The sequence below is a fragment of the Geotrypetes seraphini genome, chromosome 4, assembly GCF_902459505.1.
Source record: "Geotrypetes seraphini chromosome 4, aGeoSer1.1, whole genome shotgun sequence".
NCBI classification, from domain to species: domain Eukaryota; kingdom Metazoa; phylum Chordata; class Amphibia; order Gymnophiona; family Dermophiidae; genus Geotrypetes; species Geotrypetes seraphini.
In genome coordinates, this window is record NC_047087.1 from 149,517,292 (window position 1) to 149,545,161 (window position 27,870).

Here is a 27,870-nt window from a genome sequence, read left to right on the forward strand (position 1 = left end):
ATGTACTAGACCTCAGTTGCATTCATAAATTTCTCATCTGGTTTGTTAGCTAGCCTAGATGCTGAGAAAGCTTTTGATCGGGTGGAGTGGTCCTTCCTTTTTCATGTACTCACTCATATGGGAATCTCGGGTTGGTTTCTGGATGGTTTATATGCATTAATGCTGGTCCTTGTGCGTCGCTGTCGGTCAATGGAACTTGTTCCTCCCCTTTGGTTATATCACGAGGGACTCGCCAGGGTTGCCCCCTCTCTCTGTTGTTATTTATATTATATTTGGAACCTTTTTTATGGACTTTAAAACAGGACGTTCATATATCTGGACTTACTATTGCTCATCATGAGTTCAAGGCTTTAGCTTTTGCGGATGACTTGTTGATTGTCTTGACTGATCTGGAATGTTCCTTGCCTCGTCTTTTAGATGCTTTAGCTGAATTTGGTTTTCATTCAGGTTTTTTATTAAATTATCAAAAATCTATGGCTCTCCCATTTCAATTGACTTTACCTGTGCAATGGAATGGCACTATCCCTTTATCTTGGGCACCTAGGAAGTTTATCTATTTGGGGATTATGATTCCACAAGATCTCACCCAGCTTCATGATGAGAAAAAATCAAGGCATGTTTGCTGATTTGGAGACACTTCTCCATTTCTTTAATGGGACATATCGCTCTTTATAATATGATGATACTTCCTCAATGGCTATATATTTTTCAAATGTTAATAATAATAATAATAATAACAGCTTATATACCGCAATACCGTGAAGTTCTATGCGGTTTACAAAAGATTAAGCAAAGGTACAAATTGACTGACTTCAAGAGGGGAAGAAGAAAGAGAAGTAATTAGACAGGAAATTCATTGTTGAGGAGAAAAGTGATCAAAAGGACAGTAGGTCGCTATTGAGAGGAAAGAGATAAGTTGATCAGTTGTCAAGATGTTTTAGGAACAGATGTGTTTTTAGACGTTTCCTAAATTCCTCATAAGTAGAGGGCGAAAGTAATTGTTCTAGGTCTTTACCCCATGATGCTGCTTGGTGTGAGAGAAGGAATTCATGGTGTTTTTTCAGTTTGCAACCTCTCACTGGGGGGGAAACGAAGTTGGAATGTGAACTTCTCTTGTGTCTGTTGGTTGAGAAGGAGAAAAGGTCAGTAATGTATTTGGGGGCAAGTCCGTGTAATGCTTTAAAGCAGAAACAGGCAAATTTGAACTTTACGCGTGCCTTCATCGGCAGCCAATGTAGCTGCCGGTAGTAGGGTGTCACGTGGTCAAATTTTTTTAGTCCAAAGATTAGTCTGACTGCCGCATTCTCTCAAATGGTGTAAAGTCAGCTTGATAGTTTATTGCGTGGGTTTCTCTGGGTGGGGGACTGTCCTTGTCTATCTTTATATCAAGTAGTCTTGCCAATTGACAAAGGAGATTTGGGTTTATTGTCTTTGAGGCACTTTGTTGAGGCATGTCATATGCGCCATATCCATGATTGGTTTTTATCTACGTCACATTTCTCTTGGACTTTTGTAGAGTTACAACTCTTATCATTTTAGTTATCTTTTACACACCCCTAGAATTGTAGCTGCTGTCCTGGGGAACCCTTATTTTATTTTTTTTCTTGCTCCTCTGTGCTCAACCTGGCGTCAAGTTTGTGCTCAGATACATCTAGACTTTCGGACCACACCTCGTTTACCTATTAATGGGAATCATGTTTTTTTTCACCAGGAATGACTTCTACTAGATATATCTTATTTATATCAACTACTCATTGATGAAGGTACTTTGCTGTCTTATTCTAAGTTAAAACAGATAAAGATTGGACTAATTTAGATATATTCTCTTATTTTCAACTTAAACATTATGCAACTTCTCTAAATACCTCAGCCTTAATCTCTAAAGTTTCTGAATGTCTGTTAGATATATATTGGTTGGAAGCTCAATTTATGGTTCCTCTTAAATATTTTCATCATTCCATGTTGGCTTTTTCTACTATTTTAGATTATGAAAAAGTAGCCCAGGCCTGGAATACTGAATTTCATGTTTATCTACAGGGACCCCATATTAAGCGTTTTCTCCGAAAGCTCCATGGTTTGCTACCTGATATTATTTATTTTGAAATGGGATATAAATTCATTTGTCACCTGTATATAGCATCCTGGCGTGCCTGTAGTGCAACGCTTGTACCTGTTGGCTCTTGCCTAAAATGTGGTCATCCTTAGCCCATATGTTTTGGATTTGTCCTAAGGTATACTATTTTTGATCTGTAGTTTTTTTTTCTAAGGCCAGTAGAATGTGGCCTGGTATTGCAATAGTTATAGCCTATTTTGGTTATTTGATCTCCCTTATCCTATACATAGAAGCCTTAAAGACTTCCTTCGCCCAGTAATTTTGGTGGGTATGAAGGTCATATTATCTCTTTGGATAGGACATTTGAAGCCTGAATATGGCCACTGGTGCTCGTGTATGATTCATTTATTGACTGTGCAATTGTCTGAGTGGGAAACTAAACAAGGAAGGTTGTTGCTTACAATTTGGCAACCCTTTTTGGACACATTAACTCCTTATGCCCGTGGTCATGTATTCCTTTGTCATTCTTAATATATTTATTGATTATTATTTTGTAATGCAGTCTTGAGATGGATGGGTTGGGAGGGTGGGTGGGTTAGTTTATTGTATAATTGTTTTATTAATTGTGTTGATTTTGAAATTTGATTTTATTCCTTTTATTCTTAATTTGTTGAAATGAAATTTTATCTTTGTAAAATTAATCAAAATTACATCCGATACCACTGGTCAACTTCTTAAGGTCCAGAAAAGATCTCAAGTGTTAGGTATTTTACTACACATTTGCAGGGATAGGCCAGCAAGAAGGTAGCAGCACCCAATCTTCTTGTTTCATCGCACGTTACTAAGAATTCTGTCTATCTTGAGTAGACTTGGTTACATCTGGATATATCCATATTTTCTGACTACAAAAAAGGATTGCTCCCTTCTTGGAGAAAATTATAATCACAGATGTGAGATCTTGTTCAAATACAAAGTGCCTGGATCTTTAATTTTGGATAAGGAATCTTCCAAAAACCATGTCAAGTTCTGTAATAGATCTTCGTTTCCTTGAATTATTGGAACATTTTCAGGGGAATTTTTTTTTCCTTATGAATTGAAAGGAAATAAGCCTTATTTGTAGATGGAATAGATTTTAGAGGAAATTTAAATTTTCAATAAGGAACTTCTTGAAAATCTCAATTGGAGACATAACAGGAATCTTAGAGCAATTCAAAATCCTAAAATTTAACTGTCTTGTTAAAGTTTTCAATCTGCTCAATCTTTCTTTGAAGAAAATTCTGATCTTTAACTATCATTGATATAGATTCTTTCAGTTCTCCCTTTTCTATTTCAATCTTTTGCAAACATTCTTGCTTAGCTTGTTCTATGTTCAGAGAATAAGCATTAACTTTTGAGACAAGTACCTCCATGTCTTGTGAAGTTTTTCCCACCTTCACATCCAGGCCCTTTATGACCTCAAAAAGCATCTCCAGCTTAATTGCAGGCTTTGAGTTTGAGTCAGGCTTTCCAGCCTGTCCCAAGATCTTTCCCGACAGCTTTTTACCTTCGGGTGAGGCTCTGACCAGATCTAGCTCCAGGGTTACCTCCTCCTCAGACCCGGAGCTAGATTCCACACTCCTTGTTCCCGCTGGGCAAGGAGGCGTGGCAAGCATCGGGGGCGAGAGTGATGTCTGATCCAGAGAGTCAAGCGCTCCCACTCCACTGCGGATGCAGCCCTCCAATCTTCAAACTGAGGTCCAGCATTGGACAGCTGCTCAAGAAGTTGCGGCAAAGTTGGATTGGTGTGGATGAGAGCGCCGCAGACATCATGGTCCTCACCATTCCTTTCCTTTTGGTATGAGGCATCTCAAAAGAGGTATTTGTTGAAGCAGGAAAAAGGACTTAGGAAAAAGTCACGGCACAGGCAGACTTGCATCAGTGTCCATCTGCCATCTTGTTTCTCTCCAGAGTTTCTTCTCTTTTTTATTTATTTTTGTACTTATTAGTGTTTCTACTAGTTTGTGGGTTTATGGAACATAATAGGGAATGTTTTGTGACCCGTTCTTTTTCAAAAAATTGCTTATACAATAAGTTCAGCTGTTTGCATTTTTCTTAATGCCTTCCAATGAGTAGTTAAATGGGTGTACACACAAGATTAAGAGAGGGACAGATAGCAGCAAAGGCAGTGATATATATACAGTCAAACCTTGGTTTGCGAGTAACCCGGTTTGCGAGTGTTTTGCAAGACGAGCAAAACATTATCGCAAAACGTGTCTCGCAAACCGAGTGTTGACTCGATTTGCGAGCACCCCCCGATAACTGGCATCGCTCTCCCCCGCTCGCAAAGGGCCCCCTCCTGCTCGAATCGGTACCCCCCCGCGAGAACAGGAACTCCCTACCCGACCAAATCAAAACAGGACATCTATTAATATTCAGTCCCACCCCCAATCCCGCCCTAGCCCCACCCCCAATCCCACCCTAGCCCCGCCCCTAATTTCTTCCATTCATTTTTCATGTACACACAATATCTTATTATTTCATAATGGTAACCATAAAATTAAAAAAAAACACAAAGCACCCTATACACAGAGAAAATGTTAATTATCATTTATATTTGGGGGGTTTTCAAAGATGTAACTATAGAAAAATATAGTGCAAAATATAGACAGCAGATATAAATTCTCAAAACTGACACATTTTGATCACTAAATTGAAAATAAAATCATTTTTCCTACCTTTGCTGTCTGGTGATTTCATGAGTCTCTGGTTGCGTTTCCTTCTGACTGTGCATCCTTTCTTTCATTTCTTTCTGCACTCAGGCCCAACAATTGTCCCTTTCTATTCCCTCCCTCCTTCTTTCCTATGTCCTTTGTGCCCCCAGTGCCTCCTTCCTATGTCCTTAGTGTCCCCAGCGCCTTCTTCCTATGTCCTTAGTGCCCCCAGTGCCTCCTTCCTATGTCCTTAGTGCCCCTTCCTATGTCCTTAGTGTCCCCAGTGCCTCCTTCCTATGTCCTTAGTGCCCCTAGATCCAGTGTCAGTTATCCTTTGTACCTTTGTTTCAGGTCTCCCTCTCTCTCCCTCCTCTGTTATGATCTTGCCTCTCTTTGCTCTTCCTCAGGGGCTCTCCCCCTCTGTCTGCACCTCCCAAAGTCCTGCTTCTGCATTCTATCTTTCCCCTTTGGTCCAGGCCTTTATCTCTCTAGTCTTTCTTCTACTTACACCCCCGCCTCTTTCTCTCCTTCCTTCATCCCTCCTTCCTATGTCCCCCTCACTGCCTTCCAGCCTTTGTCCCACCCCTTCCCAAAAAGCCTGCCGGCCTACCTCCCCCAAAGCCAGCCTGCCTGCCTACCCCCCAGAGCCAGTCTGCCTACCTCCCCCAGAGCCTGCCTCTTTCCCCCCTACCGCGGAAAAAAAAGCCTACCTCCAGGCCTGATTTAAACTTCTCCCCGGTTCACCACCGTTGCTACTCTGCTTACCTCCCTGCCACTAATCGTGCCCAGAAGCCTTCTTCCCGACGTCAATTCTGATGTCGGAGAGGACGATCCAGACCAGCCAATCGCTGCCTGGCTGACCCGGAACGTCCTCTCCGACGTCAGAATTGACATTGGGAAGAAGGCTTCTGGGCGCGATTAGCGGCTCGGAGATAAGCAGAGGAGCAGCGGTAGTGGATCTGGAGGGAGGCTTTTTTTTTTTGGTATGGCAGGGAGGAACAGGAAGTGATCACCTGTCCCGTTGTCCCCCACGCATAGCTTTGGGACACTGTCCCTGAAAATGGGACATTTTGGCATCCCGAAGCTGTGTGTGGGGACAATGGGACAGGGGATCCGAAAATGGGACTGTCTTGTTCAAAACTGGACTGTCTTGTTCAAAACTGGACGTATATGTATATATATTGTAGATACTGTGACCAGGTAGGCTCTGTGCCTACCTTGGTCACGGTGGTTTCCTGGCTGTCCACCAGGGGGGAGCCAGAATGAAGCGAGTCCTGAGAGTCAGCAGAGTGACTGTTAACTAGGTCACCACTAGGGGAGCCCAAGAGAGGAGCAGTTCTCTGCTGCTGACTCAGGCAGAGCAGGGCGTGTCCCTCCCCTAGTTAAACCAGCAGTTTGGAACAAGCAGTTAGGGAGGATAGGGAGAAAGTTGAGGTCTCTCTCCCTTGATGACCTCCCTGGCTCAAGCAGGGGTGATGGCTGTACACCCATTGAGGTAGAAGAAGCTGAGACACCTCCAGAACTAACAGTGCCTGAAGATGGAACTTCAGGGAGAACTACCTGAGGAGGAGTTAGCTGAGTTTCCTGAACCCATGAAAGTAGGCTTGTCAACCAGGTGCAAGGACTAAGCCTAAACTGTGAGTTTTTGTTTTTGGACTTTTTTGGACTCTTTGCATTGAGTTTATTTAAGAAGCTGAAAGTGCCTTTTTCTTGGGGAGAGGTTTGCTAACAGCCAGGGAGGGATTTTGAAGGCTGAGTTGGAGCTTTTGACAGACAAACCTAGGGCACTCTCCTTTTCCCAGCAGTTCTCTAACAGCTGCTGGAAGCTTTGTTTCTTTGGAACTGTGAATATTATGCAGCAAAGCAGAGGACTGTATTTTCTGTTACAACCTGCAGAGGAGCAGGCTGTGAAGGCCCTGAGAGGAAGAAGCTCTGAGGAGAGCAGTATCTCAGAGCAAATTACTGACTTTGACTGGAAATAAAATCCTGAATTTTTCTCAGTTTTCCTTTTGAGTATTGTTTTTGTTGGATTTTGCAAGTTGCATGAGTTACTTTGTTTTGGCCTTGGATATTCTGACAATTAAATTTTCATCATTGCCAGGCTACTACAGTGTTTGTGGTTTTGTTTGATTTCAGTTTCTTTTTGTAAATCCTGCAGGGTGACTCCAGTCCGGGTCACACGCCGGTGCACTTTTTGTGTTTAGCCACTGGAAGCGCTGCTGAGCCCTGGCCTAGGGCTGCAGTGAGGCTACAATACAGATATACTACATAAAATATAGTTATATAATGTATTTGGCAAATTCAGGCTAAACATTCACATTTTTAAAGCTGGTTTTAACTTTAATTCCTTATTCAGCTGTTCATCCCCATGTTATTTTAATCATTCCCATAATGTTAACTCCTTAATTCTTTACTTGTTCTTTTTGTCTGTCTTGACTAGATTGTAAGCTCCGCTGAGCAGGAATTGTCCTCCACATGCCTGTTCATAGCACTGCATACATCCAGGAGTGCTATAGAAATGTTAAGTAGTAGTAGTATACACATATCCACCCATCTGCATGGTTTGTATTCCTAGGTATTTATAAGTTGCAAATGTAGGTGTTCATTTGTCAACTAATTTGAGGGGGTTTCAAGAGTACAAAAAAATCAGTTTTTATTAGTGTTTTCTTGCCAAAATGAACATTTTTATTATGCTGAAAAAAGTATCCATCCATCCATGTTAGTTAGAAGTTATTAGCACAGAAGAGGCACAAAAATTAAGTGTAAGATATAGGACAAGCCAGGGAAGCATGACAGAGTACTACAGAAAATGATGCTTTTCTGTTTATCCAATAGACACCTGTTTAAAAATTTTTGATCAGGGATATTTTATTGACATTTATTGTCTTTGATAAACCATAAATAACAATAAAATAAAGTGGTTTAGAACAAAAACCCTTTGTTTAGAATTATAAACCTTATGTGTTATTTTTCAGAGTTTACCTCTTAAGTAATACTAGTAGTAATGACAGTGGCGTACCTAGCATATGTGACACCCGGGGCACATCATTTTTGAACCCCCCCCCCATATCTGTATGAAAACATGATTTTTAGTAACAATCCACACGTCACACATGAGTACCTAGGAAAAGGCAGCATCTTACATACTGCAATGAGCAGTTCATCAATACACCCATTGTAAAACTAAACAAGCCAGACTAGTATAGATCAATCCTGCAGTCAGTCCTAACAAAAAACCATGTCTTTCGAACACACAGAACATAGAAAACACCTTTGCCTAGTATGGAATATGTAATCACAAACTAACCCCTCCCTCTTTTACAAAACTGTAGTGTGGATTTTAGCTACGGAGGTAACAGCTGGTGCCAAAAAATGCTTCACAGTTTTGTAAAAGGGGGGATAAAATAGAAATACATAGACAAAGGTTAAATTGAACCAGCAAGAAGCTGGACTCTGCATACAATGCTCCACAGAAACAGTGACACATGTCTCCTAAAGCAATAAATAAATAGAAATTTTTTTTCTACCTTTGTCTTCTGTGATTTCTGCTTTCCTCATCTTCTTGTCCCTTCCTTCCATCCACTGTCTGCCGTCTCTCTTCCCCTATATGGCATCTACTCTCCTTCTACGCCCCTTCCAGAAACTGTATGCCTCCCCCTTCTACCTCTCCTTTCACTTCCATTGGTCTGGCATCCACTCCTTCCCTCTCCCACACCTCTCCTCTGCAATCCCTTTCCCTTTTTTCCCTCATTTTCCTTTTCAATTTATTTTCTGCATCTGTTTAGATTATGTTCTTTCTACCCTCTCATCAATGTCCTTTTTTACTGTCTACCTAAAGCTTGCCACCTCTTTCCCTCACCCCTCCAGTGTTTCCCCTAACTCAATCCTTTTCTCCCCATCATGTGCCCTCCTTTTATTTACCCCCTCCTTCCATCATGTACCCTCTTTCTCCAACCCTTCTATTTAGTACCTTCGCCTCTCTCTGTCCACTTCCATCCAGCATCTGCTCCCCTCTTTCTCTCCTCCCATTTCCTTCCGGCATTTGTTCCCTTATCTCTCCCATCTGCACTTCCATCCAGCATAGGCTCCCCACTACCATCCAATGTCTGCCCTTTCTCTCTCCATCCATCCCTCTTCAATAAGCATCTGCCCCCTTTCTTTCCCTCCAATATCCTTCCCCCTTATGTCTCTCCCCTCTCTGTACATCAATTCCATCAGCACCACCCTTTCATACCACTCTGCCCCCTTTCTTTCCCTCCACCACTCTTCCATTCCAGCAGTCCTGCTCCTTTCTCTCCCTTCATGCAGCAAGGTCCCGCGACGACTGTAGCTACCGGCTGCCAGTCCACCCCACTCCGACGTACTTGCTCTGGAGCAGACTCGGCAGCCGCATGCTGGAAGGTCCCGCGATGACTTGTCTGCTGGCTCTGCTCTGGAAGAAGTAAGTTACGTCAGAAGGGGTGGATCCGGCAGACGCAGGGAGTTGCGGCAAAGTCCCGCAATGACTGCGTCTGCTGGGTCCACCCTTTCCGACGTAACTTACTTCTTCTGGAGCAGAGCCAGCAGACGAGTCATTGTGGGACCTTCCTGCACCTCAGCGCGGCTGCCGACTCTGCTGAAGAGAAAGTAAGTCAGAGGTAACATGACTATTTATTTTTTCATCCAAAGGGGACATCTATTAATTGACTGTGTATCCTTTCATTTCTTTCTTACTGCACTCAGGCCCAACAATTGTCCCTTTCTATTCCATCCCTCCCTCCTTCCTTCCCATGACCTTAGTGCCCCCAGTGCCTCCGTCCTGTGTCCATAGTGTCCCCAGTGCCTCCTTCTTATGTGCCTTCCAGATTTTGCCCACCTCCAAAGCCAGCCAGCCTGCCTGCCTGCCTACCTACCTATCTCCCTCCCTCCCTGCCACGCTGAAGCCAGCCAGCTTGCCTGCCTACATCCTTCCCTCCCTTCTGCGGAAAAAAAAGCCTCTTTCCTTCCTTTCCCCCAGTCTGCGCCGCTGCAGACTTACCTCTCCGCTGCTGCTGCTAATCACTGACAAGAAGTCTTCTTTCCGACGTCAATTCTGACATCGGAGAGGATGTTCCAGGCCAGCCAGGCAGTGATTGGCTGGTCCAGAACATCCTCTCTGACGTCGGCGATTAGCAGCAGCAGCAGGGAGGTAAGACCATTTATTTTTTTAATCAAAACGGGACATCTATTAATATTCAGTCCAGCCCTGCCCCCAGTTTCTTCCATTCATTTTCATGTACACACAATATCTTATTAATTCATAATGGTAAACATAAAATATATTAAAAAAACACAAAGCACACGGTACGCAGAGAAAATGTTAATTATCATTTACGAGTTTCAGGGATTTTTTCAAAGACGTCAAACAGATTACTTTAAAATATGCAATGTCACCTCAGTAACTATAGAAAAATAGACACATATAGTGCAAAATATAGATAGCCGATATAAATTCTCAAAACAGACACATTTTGATCACTAAATTGAAAATAAAATCATTTTCCTACCTTTGTTGTCTGGTGATTTCATGAGTCTCTTGTTTGCACTTCCTTCTGACTGTGCATCCAATCTTTCTTTCTTTTGCATCCAACATTTCTTTCACAATCCAGCCCCATCCCCTTTGGGTCCAGGTCTCTCTCTCTTTTCCCTCTATTACCCTCCCCAGATCCAGTGTCAGTTCTCCTTTGCACCGTTGTTCCAGGTTTCCCTCTTTCTCCCTCCTTCTCTGTCTGAACCTCCCATAGTCCTGCATCTTCCTCCTGTCTTTCCCCTTTTGTCTAGGCCTTTCTCTTTGTAGTCTTTCTAATTTGCTTACAACATCCCAACCCCTTTCTCTGCCTCTTTCCTTCCTCCCTCCCAGCATATTTTAGCATATCTCCTCCTTTTTCCCCTCAGATCCAGTATCAGTCTCCTTCCTCTTTTCCTCCTCCTAGGTCTGGTATCTGTCTCCTCCCCTTCCCCCTGATCTGGCATCTCTCTCTCCGTTACCTTCCTCCCGTTCTTCCCTGGTCTTCCTTCTCAATTTATTTTCTGTCTCTGTCTAAATTCTTTTTTATTATTCAGTCCTCAATTTCCCTCTTTCACTGTGTCTGCCTATAGCTTGCCACTTCTTTCCCTCCAGTATCTAACTCTATCCTTGTCCCTCAAACCAGCATGTGCCCTTTTTTCTTTCTCCTCCCCACTTCCTTCCAGCATCTGCTTCCCCTCTCCCTCACACTTCCATTCAGTGGCTATCCCTCCTCTCCCCCACACTTCCATTCAGTGTCTGTCCTTCTCTCTACCCCTTCCAGTCACTGCCCTCTCTGCCATTTCCATCCAATGTCTGCCTTCTCTCTCTCCCATATGACATCTTCCGTCTTTCTATGCTCCTTTCATAACTATCTATCCTGTGCCCCTTCTCTCCTTTGTACATGATTGATTTCAGCTCTGCCACCTCTCTATTTTTTTCTCTCTGTCACCACCCCATCCCCTATGCTCTGGCATCTCTCTTTTCTCCTTTCTTTCCTTCGCACCCCACAGTCTGGTATCTTCCCTTCCCTGATTCTCTGGCATCTCTCTCCTTTCCTTTTCTTCCATCTTTCCCTCCCCCTCCATGCTCTGGCATACCTTCCTCCTTCCCTCCAAGCCCTGGCATCTCCTTTCATTCCCTCCCTCATCTTTCTTCTCCCTCCAGCTGGGTACAGCAACACTCTCCTCTGCAGCTCTGGACTTCCCCACACCTGCTTCCCCCAAATTGCCATGCTTCGGTTCCTCTTCTTCCTTCCTTCCTCCCCCCCGCGGGACCCTGCGGCACCATCAACTCTTACTCCCTCTTACTGGCCCTGTAGCTCCGGACTTCCCCACACCTGCTCCCCCCCCCGGATCGCTATTATTTTAAATTTTATGGCAGCCGCGGCGCTGTATCCATCAGAGGAGACTTTTAACCTCTGGCTGCCCCGGAACTCATACTGTAGCAGTCGCCCGTCTAGGCGGGAACAGGAAGTCACTGTTGCAGTAAGAGTTACGGGGCAGGCCGAGGTTAAAAGTCTCCTCTGATGGATACAGCGCCGCGACTGCCATAACATTTAAAATAATAGTGATCCAGGGGGGGGGAACAGGTGTGGGGAAGTCCGGAGCTGCAGGGCTGGCGTTAGACGCAGTGAGAACAGAACAGCTAAGCGTCCGACGTTGCCTTCAAAATCGGGCCGGCTATGCACCCCCCAAGGCGTGCACCCAGGGCAGACCGCCCCCTCCCCTTGGTACGCCACTGAGTAATGATTATATATTTCTTGTTTGTATATCAACTAAGTTGCTGGGTGAATTTTGATTATTTCTATAGATCTATTAGAGCAGTATGTCTCAAACTTTCTCGAGAGCAGATGCTCAAGGTCCAGCCCAGGCAAGAGGCAGGATCTTCAGGCACTAGCACTGACATGTCTTGTGCGTTGGTGCTGGTGCCGGTGCCAGATTGGGGTAAGAGATTGTGTTTGGGCACGTGGGTGGGGGATGCCAGATCGCGGGGGGAAAGGGGATGCTGGATCGTGGAGGGAGTGCTCGCAAATCGAGTCAACGCTCGGTTTGCAAGGCACAATTTGCAGGAATGTTTTATTTTGCAAAACACTCGCAAACCGCGTTACTCGTAAACCAAGGTTTGACTGTATTTGCACATATAGATTGGCATATACATAGCAAAAGCCATTTTGGAAAGGGGATAAGCTACACATGGGGGTGCTTGATGGCCAATCATGAGCACTTCCTTGTAGAAGTGCTCCCAGATTGGTGGATATGCAGTGCTCTCCCAGTAGTGAGCCTAGGCGTGAGACCTCCCCTCAAGATTTTCATTGGCTCAAGCCTGCCACCACTCACTGCAGCTGTGCAAAGGAGCGTCGGAGAGACTGTGCAGTTCCGGAGCCAGACTACCCTGCATTAAACTGCTTCAGCCCAGCAGGTACCAACATTAAATATGTAATTTAAAAATAAAAAAAGAGCGGAGGGGGAGATAATTGCTGTACTGGGCATCTTTATGTTCATCAAATTCTGCCTTAAATCTACTTCTTTGGGATAGCATTTTGCTGATATCACCACCCTAACATGTGCCTACTTAAACATCAGAGCCTTAGGACCTAAAACAGAACACATACCCCCTAACATGTGCCTACTTAAACATCAGAGCCTTAGGACCTAAAACAGAACACATAAAAAACTGGATAAAAAACGAAAACCTAGACTGCCTTTTCACAGAAACCTGGTTAAACTCAGATGCAGATCCTAGAATAACAGAAGTTTGCCCTCAGGGATACAAAATAACAGTGACCTACAGAGAGAAAAAAAGGGGAGGAGGACTAGCAATCTTAATCAAGGACTCCATAATCTTAAATATACTTGAAAAAACATCCACCCCACAAATGGACTTCCTTGCCTGCCATCTCTCAAGCACCACTCTAAAAAACTCACTATACTGCATGCTCTGCTACATAACACTAGGAAACAGGCGTGATCCCGGAGGACTGGAAGATAGCCAACGTTACACCCATCTTTAAAAAGGGATCAAGAGGTGACCTGGGAAACTACAGACCGGTGAGTCTGACCTCTGTTTCGGGGAAAATGGCGGAAGCACTGATAAAACAAAACATCAATGAACATCTTGAAAGAAACGAACTTCTGATAACCAGCCAACATGGTTTCTGCAAGGGGAGATCGTGCCTAATGAACTTATTGCACTTCTTCGAAGGAATTAACAAATGGATGGAAAGAGGAGACCCCATAGACATTATGGCCCTGATTCTCCAAAGTGCATCCCGATTTTAGGCGTCCTACAGCTGTCTAATCAGCCAATCGGGATGCACGTTTAAAAAAAAAAAAATGCTCCCCAGGCAAGCCTGAAGGCGCCTCCGGGAGCCTAGGGAGACCCGCAAGATGCCTAAGCTCGTCTAAGGGCCTTAGGCGGGCCTTAGGCTGAACCTAGGCGGCTCTACGCGTCTCCCTAGTAGAGGAGAAGCTTAAAATGTAGGCCAGCAAAATGCTGGCCTACATTGTAAGTAGACGCGGCCGCTATACTTATCGCGGCAAGGGATCTCTCTGCCGCTATAAGTATAGTGGGCCGCGGCCCCCTGACCAGGAGGGTGCCCAAACCCTCTGCCCGAAGACGAACCCCCCCCCGACACTACCGACCGCCCCCCGACACTACCGACCGCCCCCCCGACATTACCGATCTCCCCCCCCGACAATATCGATAGCTGGCAGGAGGGTGCCCAATCCCTCCTGCCTGAAGACGCACACCCCCCCGGCGCTAACAACCCCCAAACCTCCACTCCACCAAACCTGTTCTTAGATGGGTCTTGCACGTCTTGAGCCGGCAGGCACGCCTCGTCGAAATGAAGTGGGCCCGCCCCTTCCCGGCCCATCCCGCCGAAGCCTTAGACCTTAGACTTAGTGGGGATGGGCGGACCCGCTATGCCTAAGGCCTGATTGGTCCAGGCTACTAGAGCCTGGGCCAATCAGGCTTTAGGCTTCGGCGGGATGGGCCGGGAAGGGGTGGGCCCGCTTCATTTCGACGAGGCGTGCCTGCCGGCTCAAGACGTGCAAGACCCATCTAAGAACAGGTTTGGTGGAGTGGAGGTTTGGGGGTTGTTAGCGCCGGGGGGGTGTGCGTCTTCGGGCAGGAGGGATTGGGCACCCTCCTGCCAGCTATCGATATTGTCGGGGGGGAGATCGGTAATGTCGGGGGGCGGTCGGTAGTGTTGGGGGGGGTGCGTTTTCGGGCAGGAGGGATTAGACACCCTCCTGCCAGCGAAAGATATTGTCGGGGGGGGGGGAGATCGGTAATGTCGGGGAGGGGCGGTCGGTAGTGTCGGGGGGGGCGGTCGGTAGTGTGTGTGTGGGGGTGCGTCTTCGGGCAGAGGGTTTGGGCACCCTCCTGGTCAGGGGGCCGCGGCCCGCAATACTTATAGCGGCAGAGAGATCCCTTGCGATAAGTGTAGCGGGCCGCGTCTAATCTAACCCGTTTCTCTAACCCGCGTCTGTAACATGGACGCTGGTTACAGAATCGGGGTTTAGTTTAGGCCGATTCTGAATAGGACGCCTCTCCCAGGCGTCCTATTCAGAATCAGGGCCTAGGTGTCTTGCGGGCCTTGCCTTCAATATAGGCGGCCTGCCTGGGGAGCATTTTTTTTTAAAAACATGCATCTCGATTGGCTGATTAGACAGCTGTAGGACGCCTACAGCTGTCTAAAATCGGGACGTACTTTTAGAGAATCAGGCCCTATATATCTATATTTCCAAAAAGCCTTTGACAAGTTACCCATGAACGCCTACTTTGGAAACTGAAAAGCCATGGGGTGGAAGGAGACGTACATAGATGGATCAGAAACTGGTTGGCGGGCAGGAAACAGAGGGTAAAGGGCCACTACTCGTACTGGAGGAGGGTCACGAGTGGTGTCCCACAGGGCTCGGTGCTCGGGCCGCTACTATTTAATATACAGTGGTACCTCGGTTTACCAGTGCACAGGTTTGCGAGTGTTTTGCAAGACGAGCAAAACATTTGCAAAATCGGTGCCTCGGAAACCGAGTATGGCTCGATTTACGAGTGCCCCCCCCCCCCCGCAATCTGGCACCCTCCCCCGTGATCCAGCACCCTCCCCCGATGCAATCTGCCCCCCCCCCCGACGCGATCCAGCACCCCCTGACGCGATCGGGCACCCCCCGACGCGATCAGGAAACCCCCCCGATGCTTCTTACCCTTATCTGGGCACCGGCACCGGCATGTCCTGTGCTTGGTGCTAGTGCCCAAAGATCAGCCTCCTCTTCTGCTGGGCCTTGAGCATGCGCAGATGCTCAAGGCCCAGCAGAAGAGGAGGCCGATCTTCGGGCACCGGCACCAAGCACAGGACATGCCGGTGCCCAGATGAGGGTAAGAAGCGGCAGGGGAGGTGCCGGATCATGGCGGGGGGGTGCCCAATCACGTCGGGGGGTGCAGGATCGTGGCGGGGGGTGCCAAATCGCGGATCGCAGGGAGGGCTTTTGGGGGGAGCAATGCCGGTTCTGAAGGGGGGGGAACGCATCAAAGCAAGTTTCCATTATTTCCTATGGGGAAACTCGCTTTGTTAAACAAGCATTTTGGATTACGAGCATGCTCCTGGAATGGATTATGTTCATAATCCAAGGTACCACTGTATTCATAAATGATCTAGAAACAGGGATGAAGTGTGAGATAATAAAATTTGCAGATGACTCCAAACTATTTAGTGGAGCTCGGACCAAAGAGAACATAAGAACATAAGCAATGCCTCCACTGGGTCAGACCCGAGGTCCATTGTGCCCAGCAGTCCGCTCACGCAGCAGCCCAACAGGTCCAGGACCTGCGCAGTAGCCCCCCTATCTATACCCCTCTATCCCTTTCTTCAGCAGGAAATTGTCCAATCCTTTCTTGAACTCCAGTACCGTACTCTGTCCTATTACATCCTCTGGAAGTGCATTCCAGGTGTCCACCACACGCTGGGTAAAGAAAAACTTCCTAGCATTTGTTTTGAATCTATCCCCTTCCAATTTTTCTGAATGCCCTCTTGTTCTTATATGTTTTGAAAGTTTGAAGAATCTATCCCTCTCTACTTTCTCTATGCCCTTCATGATCTTGTAGGTCTCTATCATGTCTCCTCTGAGTCTCCGCTTTTCCAGGGAGAAGAGCCCCAGCCTCTCCAATCTTTCAGTGTATGAAAGGTTTTCCATGCCCTTAATCATTCGTGTCGCTCTCGTCTGGACCCTCTCAAGTATTGCCATATCCTGCGAGGACTGCGAAGAATTGCAAAGGGACTTGAACAAACTAGGGGAATGGGCGACGAGATGGCAGATGAAGTTCAACATTGAGAAATGTAAAGTATTACATGTGGGAAGCAGAAACCCAAGGTACAACTATACGATGGGAGGGATCTTATTGAATGAGAGTACCCAAGAAAGGGACTTGGGGGTAATGGTGGGCATGACAATGAGCCGACGGCACAGTGCGCAGCGGCCGCTAAGAGAGCGAATAGAATGCTAGGTATAATCAAGAAGGGTATTACTACCAGAATGAAAGAAGTTATCCTGCCGTTGTATTGGGTGATGGTGCGTCCGCATCTGGAGTACTGTGTCCAATATTGGTCGCCGTACCTTAAGAAGGATATGGCGTTACTTGAGAGGGTTCAGAGGAAAGCGACACGTCTGATAAAAGATATGGAAAACCTTTCATACACTGAGAGATTGGAGAAACTGGGACTCTTTTCCCTGGAGAAGAGGAGACTTAGAGGGGATATGATAGTGACTTACAAGATCATGAAGGGCATAGAGAAAGTAGAGAGGGACAGATTCTTCAAACTTTCAAAAAAATAAAAGACAAGAGGGCATTTGGAAAAGTTGAAAGGGGACAGATTCAAAACGAATGCTAGGAAGTTCTTCTTTACCCAACGTGTGGTGGACACCTGGAATGCGCTTCCAGAGGGCGTAATAGGGCAGAGTATGGTACTGGGGTTCAAGAAAGGATTGGACAATTTCCTGCTGGAAAAGGGGATAGAAGGGTATAGATAGAGGATTACTGCACAGGTCCTGGACACGTTAGTGTACTGCTGGGCACGATGGACCTCAGGTCTGACCCAGCGGGGGCATTGCTTAAGTTCTTATGGACCAGACCTGAATTTGAAAACTTCATATTCTAAAACTCATTAACAGCAGAATACAACCTCATCCTAGGAGACCTAAACATACACCTTGAAGATCAAGCATCCAAACCAGCAGAAAACTGTCTATCATTTTTCAATGCCTTATCCTTTCAAATCCTAAACCCACAAACCACGCATGAAAAAGGACACAACTTGATATCGCAGCCTTCATGACCCATCAACCATCCTCCCCAGAAATTCAAACACCTAATGGAACCTGTTCCCCATCCCTCTGGTCAGACCACTACACATACACATTCAACATCAACTGGACCAAGAACGAAACCATACCTAAACCCAAAAAAATAACTTACACCTCACGTAAACACATTGACCCCCCCCCCCCCCCAAATTCTGGACAAAAATAGATGAAACAATCCAGGACTGTGACCCCAAGGACTTCATCTCACAGTGGAACAATCTGACTACCAACATCCTTGATGAACTAGCCTCACTACAAACCAAAACTAGAATCAGCCGAAGATCAGATCAATGGTTTGACAATGAACTACTCCTACTTAAAAGACAATGCAGACGACTAGAAAGAAAATGGAGAAAAACTAGTCTAGAACACATGAAAACCGCCTAGAAAAAAACTAACAAACAATACAAAATACTCCTAAAGGACAAGAGAAAAACACATTACATTAATCTAATAGGCACAGAAACCCAAGATATCAAAAAACTATTCCAAATATTAAAAGACCTAACAGACACCAAATCCTACATGACCACTAACAATACCCCACCCCCCTCAGCCATCCTCTTAGCAGAACACTTCAAGAACAAAATTACAAATGCCAGAGCCACCCTCAATTGTAACCCATCCTATCTAAACGAACTCACAATTCTTCCCACAGATAAAGAATCAACTGCAGCTGACAGAACATGGTCTCAGTTCCCCAACATACAATGGTCTGAATTAAATAAACTCTACAAAAAGTACAGCCACGCATCCTGTGACCTTAACCACTGCCCATCATATCTCCTTACAACCTCCAGCACAAAATTCCATACTCTGCTTCTGCAATGGATACAAACCATGCTCACTGACAGCCTTTTCCCAACTAACCTCAGCAAAATCATCATCACCCCAATCCAAAAAGATCCAAAAGGATTGCCTCAATACCTCTAATATGCCTCAATACCTCTAATATGTCAAACTGACAGAAGGACTAGTAACCAAACACCTCACCAACTATCTAGATGACCATAATATACTTCACCCCACGCAATCTGGCTTCAGATCCAACTTCAGCACAGAGACATTACTAGGCTCCCTCATTGACACAGCCAGACAACACCTCAGCACAGGAAAAAAAATGTTTCTCATACAACTAGACCTTACCACAGCATTTGACCTGGTAGACCATAACATCCTACTGCAAATTTTGGATGCAATAGGCATCTCAGATAAAGTATACTCTTGGTTTGAAGGCTTCCTAAAATCCAAAACATACAGAATAAAATCAGATAAAGAAAAATCTGAACCTTGGTCCAACCCTTGCAGTGTACCACAAGGATCCCCACTATCCCCTACTCTCTTCAACCGATACACTGCATCTCTCGGAACATACCTAGATAATCTAGGCATCACCACCTACAGTTATGCAGATGACATTACCATTCTCATACCTTTTGATCAACCAAAGACCGCCATGACAAACATAGTACACTGAACACTAGAAACAGTAGCAACCTGGATGAAAGATCACAAACTGAAACTCAACACAGACAAAACTAAATTCATCCTCCTCAAAAATGACAAAGTCCCAACCATAACCAATATAGAAATTAACACAATCAACTATCCCATTCAAACTACCATAAAACTACTAGGAATGACTATAGACTGATGCTGCACCATGCAACCGCAAATAAATAAAACAATACAGAAATCCTTTGCAGTGATGAGAAACCTAAGACAAGTCAGGAAATTCTTTGAAAAAACACAATTCCAGTTTATAGTACAATCCCTAATCCTAAATCTACTAGATTACTGCAACATCCTCTACCTCCCCTGCCCTGCTACAATGACTAAATAACTACAAACAATCCAAACTACAGCTCTGAGACTCATCTACTCATTGAGAAAACATGACCATATTACAGAAGCATACATCAACTCACATTGGCTACCAATCCAAGAAAGAATACTATTTAAATTCTACTGTATGTTATTTAAAGCCTTAAACGACGACAGCCCAACCTACCTGAACAACCGCCTCATCCAAACCACCTCAATCAGACATAGAAAAACACACACCCCTCGATCAAAGAAGTAAAACGGAAAAAACTATACGATGGCCTCAAGCAGCTAAACTAGATAACCAAATTTCCAATCTACTGATAACGACACCAGACTACAAGACGTTCAGCAAAGAAATAAAAACTATACTTTCAAGAAATTCCTGAAACAGCCATAACTTCAGAAAAGAAATAAAAACTACATTCTTCAAGAAATTCCTGAAACAGCCCTAACTTCAAACTTACCGTCCTTCCCCCTCCCTCTTCCCGCCACACAGAAACTACATAACCTACTCTTTACCTCTCTAGAAAGGACAAATGTTCTTCCATTATAACCCTCCGTATTTTATCTCTTTTGTAATCCGCCTTGAACCGCAAGGTAATGGCGGAATAGAAATCTCTAATGTAATGTAATGTAATATGCTACCTAACTGTGGAAGAGGGAGGAAGAAGGGATATTGGTTTTATGCTTGTTCTGGCAAATGTCTGACTTTGTTTTGAATTTTCTGTAAAACTCAATTAAAACTAAAATCAAAACTGTCTGAAGTAATTGCTGCCTTTTATGGGGGCAGGTAATTTTTATGGGGGGATAGAGGGGATTCCTTGGGGGAACGGGCATGGATGGGTACCCATTCCCTCCTTCCCATCCTCTTTCTCCCTCCCTTCTGTGTCCCATGTTCATGCCCCCTCCCTCCTTCCTTCCTTCTTTCTGTGCCCCATTGTGTTCCCTCCCCCTCTCATCTCCCCCTTCCTTCCATGTCCCAACAACCCCTCTCTCTCCCTTCCTTCTGTGTCACAAGTTCATGCCCCCCTCTCATGGATGTGTACCAGTTCTGGCTGGCTCTAAGATGTCTACATAGGCATTCTCCTTCCTTCCAGCTGCACTTCTTCACAAAGCCACAGAAGGAAGGCTTCCAGGTCAGCCAGGAGAATGTGTAGGAACTACTGCCCGTGGCTTTGTGAAGAAGTGTGACTGGAGGAGGCCTATGTGGATTCCACAGGATTCCCATCGGACCCATTCCCATACCAAATTTTTCTTGGGGGACTAAGCCCCCCAAACCCCCCTGTTCTGACAACTAAGTATAGAACAGTAGAGTGAATCAATTTTTTGCCATTTCAAAAAGTAAAAAAAAACCCACAGGAGACACTCAATGAAATTACAGGGAAATAGTTTTATAACAAATAGGAGGAAATATTTTTTTACTCAAAGAATAGTTAAGTTCTAGAACTTGTTGCTAGAGGATGCAGTTAATCTAGCTGGGTTTTCCTGGAGGAAAAATCCATAGTCTGCTATTGAGGGCACACATGAGGAAGCCATTGCTTGCCCTGGATTGGTAGCATGAAATGTTACTAGTGTTTGGATTTCTGCCAGATACTGTGACCTGGATTAGACACTGTTGGAAACTGGTTTGACCCAGTATGGCTGTTCTTATGTTCTTAATGTACAATGCAACAGTCCTCTCCTCTTTTTCTAATCCTTCTTGATTTTTGATCATTCCCCCCCCCCCCTTTACAAAGCCATAGCACAGATTTTAGTGCCAGCTGTGGCAGTAACAGCTCCGACACTCATAGAATTCCTAGGAGCATCGGAGTTGTTACTGCTGTGGCCAACGCTAAAAACCACACTATAGTTTTCTGAAAGGGTTGGGGGGGGTAGTATGTTTCCTGATATGCATTCTGGAGTGGAACAAAAGTGAAAGTGGCAAAAACCCCAAACCTTATACATTTGTGAAAATTTTTCAAAAATGGTCTGCTTCCAGAAACTATTTTACCAATCGATGGGACTCTACTAGATGAAACAGTATAAAACCTCTCCATTTTGCTATTTTCAACCTTTACCCCTTTCATTGTTTCTTTTTAAAGGACTGTGAAAATTTTGCAGACTTTTGTCATTTTCTATCTTTTGTATGAAAATCTTGAATTCTTGGGTTGCTGATGTGCCAATAAAGCATGAATTTAAGCATAAAATGTGAACCTTACAGTAAGAAATGTACATGACCAGGCTACAACACTAATAAGATGCCTACGATTGATTTATCCCATGCCTTTTAATCTATCTTCACTTTTTACAAATTTTAAATATTTCCCAACCCTTTCCCTCTGTTTTCTATTTTTTTTTTTAAGAATTGTAATTTTAACTCTTCTATTCTCTTTGTTTTACCCTTTCCCCCCCTAAGTTAGTCTGTTTTTGTACTATTTTTGTTTATTTTAGATTTCAATGTACAATGCTTTGAAATTTTATGTTAAGCGTTTAATCAAATTTTAATAATCTATTAACTATGAAACTTTAATTACAATAGGTGCCACAGAGCATTTCTGACATAAAACTCAACAATTCTTAATTGCCATTCACCATTTAACTTGGAGATTTACCATCATGATGGAAAATTTTGCAAGCCTATTTTTCAAGTCTTTCATACCAAATGGTAGCTACTATATGAGTATACTCAAAAGACCAAATATAGTTATTTGAACCTTCATTTTTGGAGTGTCATCCTTTGGTTGGGGCCTTCATTTCTGGGATGTCATCCTTTGGTTGGGGCCTTTCAGAGAGCTGTATAAGGAATGTGGGTGCTCAGATAATCCAGGCATAGACTAGAACACTGCTAGGCAAAGATCATTTACATATAATAAGCATGAAGTAAGGATAAACATAGAAACATAGAAAGATGACGGCAGATAAGGGCCATATAGCCCATCAAGTCTGCCCACACTATTTACCCACCCTCTTAAGTCTTCTGACCCCTTAAGTATAATTGTAATTATACTGTCACTCTACTGACCCGCTCATTTAAGTCCTAGTGACTCTATCCCTTGGCATGACCCCGTAGGGATCCCACATGGGTATCCCATTTGTTCTTGAAGTCTGGGATGCTGCGTGCCTCGACCACCTGCACTGGAAGCTTGTTCCAATGCTCGATCACTCTCTCCGTGAAGAAGTACTTCCTTGCGTCTCCACGAAACTTCCCTCCCCTGAGTTTGAGCGGATGTCCTCTTGTGGTCGAGGGTCCCCTGAGAAGAAAGATATCCTCTTCCACCTCGACCCGTCCCGTGATGTACTTAAATGTCTCAATCATGTCTCCCCTCTCCCTACGCTCTTCAAGAGTGTAGAGCTGCAATTTGCTCAGTCTTTCCTCGTACGGGAGACCCTTTAGCCCCGAGATCATCCTGGTGGCCATCCGCTGAACCGACTCAATTCTGAGCACATCCTTACGGTAATGTGGCCTCCAGAATTGCACACAGTACTCCAGATGAGGTCTCACCATGGCTCTGTACAATGGCATCATGACTTCAGGTTTCCTGTTGACGAAGCTTCTCTTGATACAACCTATCATCTGCCGTGCTTTAGATGAAGCCTTCTCCACTTGAGTGGCTGCTTTCATGTCAGCACTGATGATTACTCCTAAGTCTCGTTCTGCCGTAGTCCTGGTTAAAGTTTCTCCATTCAGGGTGTAAGTTCTGCAAGGATTTCCATTACCGAGATGCATGACCTTACATTTCTTGGCGTTAAAGCCCAGCTGCCACATCAAGGACCAACTTTCTAAAGTACGCAGGTCTTGCTCCATAGCATCTTGTAGATTATGGCCGTCTACTATATTGCATAGTTTGGCGTCATCAGCGAATAAGGTTACTTTGCCTTGAAGCCCTTGAGTCAGATCTCCAATGAATATGTTGAAGAGGAGTGGGTCCAGGACCGAACCCTGTGGCACTCCGCTAGTCACCTCCGACATTTTAGAGCGGGTACCGTTAACTACCACCCTCTGAAGTCTGCCATTAAGCCAATCTTTAACCCATGCAGTTAGAGTCTCTCCTAATCCCATCGATTTCATCTTGTTCAGCAGCCTGCGGTGTGGGACGCTGTCAAATGCTTTGCTGAAGTCCAGGTACACGACGTCCAAGGACTCTCCTGAGTCCAGTCTTCTTGTTACCCAGTCAAAGAAGTTGATTAGTTTTGACTGGCATGACCTACCCTTGGTGAATCCATGTTGGATACTGAAAACCTCAGAATTTTCATTCATATTCTAGGTATTTTTCACATTTATTTATAAAACAAAGGTAGTGACAGTAAAAATGACTGCATCTCCTAATTATGTAAATAGCTATTTGTTGCCTGGAGTATTAATAATCTATGTAATTTTCTACATCTGGTTTTTTTTTCATGCCTCGGGTTTTCTGGCCTTCAATATGACTGGGCTTTCTGAGCACCTACATTTCTAAACTAAACTAAACAAAACCTTAGGTTTGTATACTGCGCCATCTCCACAAGTGTAGAGCTCGGCACGGTTTACAGCGTTAGGTTGAAAAGGAGCTACAATGAAGGGTTATAGGAAAGGAGCTAGGAAGATAAAGAGGGACAGGGAACCAAAAAGCACCTGCACAGATCTCTGATAGGACGTAAAAAGAAGACATCCCAGATATGAAGGCTCAAACAACCTAAATTTATTTTGATTATGACACTGTCCATTCTGTTTTCCCTAGCCTGTCTGAATAGAAGCAGGTCTCTAGCCTAAATTTGCTCAAGGGAGGCAAAAGAAAAAATGTGACTATTTCGCAAAATTTAACATAATTACATATACAATATAGAAAGGAACTTTCTCTCTATTGTTCCATCATAAATGTTCAATATTTATTTATTTAAAAAAATTTATAACCTACAACATCCTACTTTTCTTCATGGGGTACAATAAAACATACATAGTTAAAACAAATACATCAAAGACTATTGCTATAATTGGTAACATGGAATACAATGTAAATCTCAATTATATACATCATCAAAAAGAATTGTCTTAAAAACTTATGAGAAACTGCAAAAATCCAGGTAAATATCTGACCTCCACAGCCAAATCATTCCAGAGATACACATTTTGAATGGAAAACATAGCATGCCTGTTTGTAAGGAGTTTAACCTCCAATCTATCTCCTGAATGTAAAGGTTGTAGAGGATAATATTGTTGGAATGAAGAGACAAGGCTTAATGCTTTAAAGTTAATTCATGCCCAAATTGGTAACCAATTTAATTCTCAAAGAACAAGTGTATTGTGCAGTTTTTGACACATTTGTAATCAGCCTTTCCACAGCATTTTGAGTCAGCTGTAGAGCTTGTATTGTAACCTTTGGTAACCCCAGATATAAGAGTTACAGTAATCAAGAAGCAGAACAATGATTACTTTTACAATAGAACGAAAGTTTCCTAGAGATAAGTAATCCCTTAACCTCCTCAACCAAGGCCACAAGTACCTGTCAAGATCCCAAAGAATATAACAGATTTTATGTTGCTTATCCTAGAAATAAACAGGGGATTTATACCTGCATTTATGGGCAAATTCTATAAACGGCGTCCCGATTGTAGGCAACGGTAGGCGTCCTACTGCTGTCTAACCAGCCAATCGGGATGCACGTTTAAAAAAAACAACAAAAACCCAACTCGAGGCAGGCCGCCTACACAATAGGCATCTGTTACAGGTGCAGGGAGGCGCCTAGAGACGCTTAAGTTTGCGGAATTAATGGAATGTTTAATATAGGCCACAATAATCCCAGCTCTCTCCCAGTGTACTATCTAATACAAAAGGTAGCCTGCCAGGGATAACTTCCCATATACTCAACTCAAACCTCCCTTAAGACACTAGGCCTGTGCCAAAATGGCATGGACAAAAAAAAGCATTCCAGCATCTTACCCCATCATTTCCACAATGCCAAATATACTGGTTGCCTCAATTACCAAATTAGTGGAGGTCATCTTCTGCATTAGGTGATTAGGATTGTGACAAAGGGTATTGGTAAATAGAATCCACTCTTAGGAAAGGAAGGTAAGAGGATTGGGACTGGGGCTGAATCTAATATATTTGTAAGCAACATTGCCAAAGTGTTAGAAGGAAACTTTTGCAGATGACACAAAGATTTGCAACATAATGGAAATATCAGAGAAAATGAATATGAGAAATGATCTGCAAAAAAATTATCTATGTTTAAGGCAGAGAAGTGCAGACTGAGAGTGTAGAAATCCAAAGAAGATGAGAAACTGATGAGCACAATTCAGGATCTTGGGGTGACAATGTCTGATGATCTCAAGGAAGTGAAACAATACAACAAGGCAGTGGCTGTAATATGAAGGTTCAAGGCTGCATAGAGAGAGACATAAACAGCAGAGGAAAGGAGGTGTTAATGACCCTGTACATCATTGGTGAGAAGCACTCGGAGTACTATGTTCAGTTTTGGAGGCTGTATCTCACAAATGACTTTTTTTTTTTGAAGGCGCCTTCTGGTATCTTAAAGCAACGGTGCCTGCATCATGGCTATGAAGGCGCTTTATGATGCCTAATGCCACTGTAGGCATGACTAATGCCAGAAGTGACATTAGGCATCATACAGTGCCTCTGTAGCTGCGATTCATATGAAATGTAAGCCTTAAAAACCCTAGCCTACATTTCTGGCGCCTACCTTTCATGAAGCCGCAGTTTATAAATGGCACCACTGCATAACTGACATGCAATTGACGGCCGGTTTTTAGGAGGCCACTGCTGACGGCACTGTTTATAGAATCTTGCCCTAAGTGCTAATATTCAATAGAGATAACTGGTTATCTTGCCATGAATATTAGCACTTAGCTGGCCCAGGGCCATTCCTGAATATCGCTAAATATCAAGGGCTATGATACTTTGCAACTTCTGACAGCCACTGATGATCTGGATATCCAGCATTAGTAGCTTGATATGGCCCAGTGCTGAAAAAAATAATTTTTTAAAAACCTGATTTGAGTTCTTTACAAGTATGTTTAGACATGATTGATGAATGGATTTCACAAAATAAACTGATATTAAATCCTCAAAAAAAAAAAACTACTGGCTTATGGATTACTGGTTCTTTACAGTTTCCGGCGGAGTCTCCATTCCTACGATCTCATCCTATAGAACTTTGAAATTCTATAAAGTATTTAGGAGTCAATTTAGATACAGTTCTAACTTTTCATTCTCAGTTGGTCTGGGTAGTTAGATCTTGTTTCTATTCTTTGCATAAGATACGTTCTATAAAATCATATATAGACACTTCCTGCTCCGAATCTCTTGTTCATGCGTTGATCACGTCAAAAGTAGACTATAATACTATCTATACAGGACTTCCTCAGGTTTCTCTTAATAAATTGCAGACAGTTCAAAACACTGCCATTAGAGTTATTACAAATGCTCATAAGTATGATCATATTACTCCGTATTACTCATATTACTTCTGATAAAATTCAGGCTGATGCATAAAACATTAACTTTGGTTTCAAAGTGTTGACCAGTGGGGAACCTGAGTATCTTGCAAAATTATTTGTTCCATATAAACCTCCCTGATCATTGCGGTCGTTGACTTTAAATAGATTGACAGTACCATCTATTCATTTGGTTAAAGGCTACTCAAAACTCTGCATTTTTTTTTTTTTTTTGCATCGGTACCTTATTTATGGAACTCTCTTTCCAATGAACTTTGTTTTGAGCCTTAGAGGAGACATGATAGAAACCTTCAAAATCCAGGATGCAAGGTAGACAGGGACAGATTCTTCAGACTGTGGGGAACCACAAGTACAAGGGGGCACTCGGAGAAATTGAAAGGGGACAGGTTTAGAACAAACGCTAGGAAGTTCTTTTTTACCCAGAGGGTGATGGACACATGGAACGCACTTCCGGAGGTTGTGATAGGCCTGAGCACGCTACAGGGGTTCAAGGAAGGTTTAGATAGGTTCATAAAGGATAAGGGGATTGAGGGGTACAGATAGAAGTAGAGGTAGGTTATAGGAATAGTCAGGGACCACTTCACAGGTCATAGGCCTGATGGGCCGCCGCGGGAGCGGACCGCTGGGCGCGATGGACCTCTGGTCTGACCCAGTGGAGGCAACTTCTTATGTTCTTATGGATTGGCATTTTCTTTTATAATATGGTTTTAATCCTTAGTTGGGCATTGGCTCATACAGTAACTAAATGATATATATATTTTACTTCTTTTTTTCATTATACTTATACTATAATTATTGGTGTTCCTTTCCTTTTAAATTGATGTACACCGCACTGATGTGGTAACAAAAAGCAATATTTAAATACAAATAAGCATAAACATATCTGGGTCTAAATCTGTCTATGACAGGGGTAGGCAATTCTGGTCCTTGAGAGCCACAGGCAAGTCAGGTTTTCAGGATATCAACAATAAAAATATA

At 43.8% G+C, this 27,870-nt stretch overlaps 1 protein-coding gene across 2 annotated transcripts in view; it reads right to left on the reverse strand.

Moving 5' to 3' along the window:
- Positions 1-27,870, reverse strand: part of GNAO1 (G protein subunit alpha o1) — a 1,237,229-nt gene that overhangs the window by 25,579 nt on the left and 1,183,780 nt on the right. The window lies entirely within an intron of this gene.